Below are 3,859 nucleotides of genomic sequence, written 5' to 3'. Positions count from 1 at the left end.
GCATGCTTCATTTTGCGAACATCACTCGTTTGTTTCTTGTATTGAACCCACTAGCATAGAGGAAGCACTTGAGGACTCGGATTGGGTGATGGCCATGCAAGAAGAGTTGAATAATTTCACCCGCAATGAAGTATGGGTCCTCGAAGCTCCTCCGAAAGACAAGAACATCATCGGCACAAAGTGGGTCTTTCGAAACAAGCAAGATGAACACGGGGTGGTGGTACGCAACAAAGCAAGACTTGTGGCAAAAGGGTTTTCTCAAGTTGAAGGTTTGGATTTTGGTGAAACTTTTGCTCCGGTCGCAAGACTTGAAGCTATCCGCATTCTTCTTGCTTACTCTTCACATCATAATATCAAGTTATATCAAATGGATGTGAAAAGTGCTTTCTTAAATGGCTTTATTAACGAACTTGTTTATGTTGAGCAACCTCCCGGGTTTGTAGATCCGAGAAATCCTAACCATGTTTATAGGTTGCACAAGGCACTCTATGGACTCAAACAAGCTCCAAGGGCTTGGTATGAGAGACTTCGTGACTTCCTAATCATGCAAGGTTTCAAGATCGGGAGGGTGGACACCACTTTGTTCACAAAAGACGTCAACGGGGATCTTTTCATTTGTCAAATTTATGTTGACGATATTATCTTTGGCTCAACTAATGATTTACTAAGCCATGAGTTTGCTACCATGATGTCTAGGGAATTTGAGATGTCCATGATTGGTGAATTGACTTTCTTCCTTGGTTTTCAAGTCAAACAAATGAAGGAAGGGACATTCATCTATCAAGAAAAATATACTAGAGATATCTTGAAGAAGTTCAAGATGGATGAATGCAAACCAATTAAGACTCCTATGGCTACAAATGGGCATCTCGACTTGGATGTGGACGGTGAACCGGTTGATCAATCCCTCTATCGTTCTATGATAGGGTCTTTGCTTTACCTTACCGCATCTAGGCCCGATATAATGTTTAGTGTGTGCTTGTGTGCCCGCTTTTAAGCTAACCCAAAGGAATCACATCTCTCGGTAGTGAATAGGATCCTTCGGTATCTCAAGTACACTCCTAGCATAGGCTTGTGGTACCCCAAAGGCGCTAGCTTAGATCTCTTGGGATACTCGGATTCGGATTTTGCCGGAAGCCGTGTGGATCACAAGAGTACCTCCGGGGGTTGCCACTTTCTTGGGCGTTCTCTAGTTTCTTGGTCGAGTAAGAAGCAAAATTCCGTGGCTTTGTCCACCGCGGAAGCGGAATATATAGCAGCCGGTGCATGTTGTGCCCAAATTCTATATATGAAGCAAACCCTTTTAGACTTTGGTGTGAAACTAGGAAGAATACCACTCCTTTGTGACAATGAAAGTGCCGTAAAAATTGCCAAGAATCCGGTTCAACACTCTCGCACAAAGCACATTGATATTCGCCATCACTTCTTGCGTGATCACGAAGCCAAGGGGGACATTTCCCTTCAAGGTGTGAGATCCGAGGAGCAATTGGCGGATATTTTCACAAAACCTTTAGACGAGAGTACCTTTGTTAGGCTAAGAAATGAGCTAAATGTGTTAGATGCGGCAAACGTCATGTAAGTTGCCATGTCATATAGAAAAATGCATACATATAGGACACTTGTCTAACCATGGTAAGATAGTGATGAGCAAGGGTTTAGCTAGAGGTGGTGGTCCACTTGTTTTCCTCTAAGCTTGTAGAAAGGCTCATCATGATGAAGCTTTCCGTGGGATCAAACTTGACAAGTAGATCTTAAATTCTCGCTATGCATTTCTTGTCATGTAGTTGTGCATCTCATGTTTACCTTTCTTTCGCATGTGTTTGTAATTTGCATTATCATTGCATGCGTAAAAGTCACAAAGGAGATCACTTGATGAAGATGAGACTTGTTTTACATGCAAGATCTTAATTCATGAGAAGTGAAGAGAGTAAAGTGTTAGGTGCGTTATTGCCTAGTGAGCAATGTCATTGTGAGTTTGAAGCTTTCCTCCTTCAATATTCCTATGATATGGCTCATACATTTTAATTTGGCGCTTTGTCTCTCTTGCGACTTATTCTTGATTTTGAAAAGAAAAACTATTTAAGTTATTAAGCTATCCTATTTTGAGGGGTAAAGTCGCCTATGCAAGTCCATTAACTTGAGTTTAGTTGAATCTTATAAGTTCATTGGACTTAGCATAGAAAAGTGAGCTGAGAGAGGGTTTTTGGGTTCACCGGTTAAACCGACGTTCAATGGATCTATACCCATCGGTTTAACCGGCGTTACTAGGTGTCAGCCACATCTCAGTCATTGCAGGCGTTCAACCGGTGTATACAAAGTTTGCAGCATCGGATCAACCGGTGAACAGAACACACTTTTGACCTGAAAATCAACTGATATTTGCTTCGTTCAACCGACGAGTTCACTTTTTAGATCATCGGTTCAACCGGCGTACAGATACAGATTTGGCAGAGTTTCTGGTAAACTACACCGACGCAATCAACCGGTGTTCAAAACCTAAGCGTTGGATCAACCGGCGATAAGAAAAACTGCGGGGTCCACATGTCATATTTCTCTCTTGCCCGCCTGCGACCCCTCACGCGCTTTCGTTTCCCGCTCGACCCCTCGCCTTCGCCCTCGCTCCTGTCACCGCCGCCGCCGTCCGCCGCCTTGCGCCGCCCGCACGCGCCGCCGTACGCCGCCCGCGCTGCCTCGCTCCGCCGCCCGTCGCGCCGCCGCCGTCTGCACTCGCGCGCCTTCGCACTTGCCGCCCGTACGCGCCGCTGTCTGCAGTTCGCACGCCCCCGCGCCGCCGCCACCCCAGCTGCGCCCGCGCGCACGCACACCACTGCCCGCACGCTTGCGCCCGTGTGCCACCGCGTCGTCGCCACCACCACAGCGCCGCCCAAGCTCCACCGTCCCATTGCCAGCGCATTCCACGCCGTCGCTTGCACGTCCTGCACCTCCACCGTGCCGCTGCCCACGCATTGCACCGCATTACACCGCATTCACGCCGCGCTTCCTTTCGCTTGCCCCAGTTCGCAGCGCCGCGTCGTGTGTGATCGAGATGGGTCGTGACAAGAGGAAGGGGAAGGAGATCGTGGTTGAGGAGCCCGCTCGCAAGCGGACTCGCGCAGCGAGAGAGGCCGAAAGGGCCGAGATGGTGGCTAAGGCCGCCGAGGAGCAGGCGTCTGGCCGTGCTCGTCCGTTCGCGATCAGAGATCCGGCAGCCAGGGGCAGAGGCAGAGGCAGAGGTATGGGCAGAGTCCGAGGTGCCAGGGCCACCAGAGCCGTGACAGCAGCAGCAGAGTCTGAGTCTGGTCAGTCACATTCAGCGGCAGAGTCGGAGACAGCTTCAGATACAGAGACAGCGCAGTCCGAGCAGTCTCAGGGGCAGGACACTCAGTCACCAGCTCTACGACGTTCTGGCCGCACCCGGCAGACGTCCCCCGCAGAGCAGCCCTCACCTGCGACCGAGCGTCGCACTGGACCTAGGACGCGAGGAGGCCACCAGCCACAGGAGCCTCGCAGGTCCACCGCAGCAGCAGCAGCAGCTCGACGAGCCGAGGCCCTAGCGGCCGAGCGCGCAGTGTTCCGCATGGACACTGTCGTGCGTCTGGAGCCAGGTGTGCTGCTCCAGAACTTGACCAAGGCCAATGCGGCGAAGGTCAAGAGGCTCAGGTGGAGTGTACAGGAGGAGGAGTGGTTCCCGGTGACACGAGACAGCAGGGTCGATCGCAGATTCTGGACACTTCTTCAGGCCAGTTTCTACGAGACCTACCAGAGGCGGGGCCACAGGATATTTCCGCACAGAGTTCTTGACTGGGTTTCACTGAGGACAGCTGCAGGGGGAGCCGATGTCCGAGAGCACTTCGATCAC

Source organism: Panicum hallii, chromosome 5 (assembly GCF_002211085.1).
Source record: "Panicum hallii strain FIL2 chromosome 5, PHallii_v3.1, whole genome shotgun sequence".
Lineage (NCBI taxonomy): Eukaryota > Viridiplantae > Streptophyta > Magnoliopsida > Poales > Poaceae > Panicum > Panicum hallii.
Note: the sequence above shows the minus strand (reverse complement) of the source record.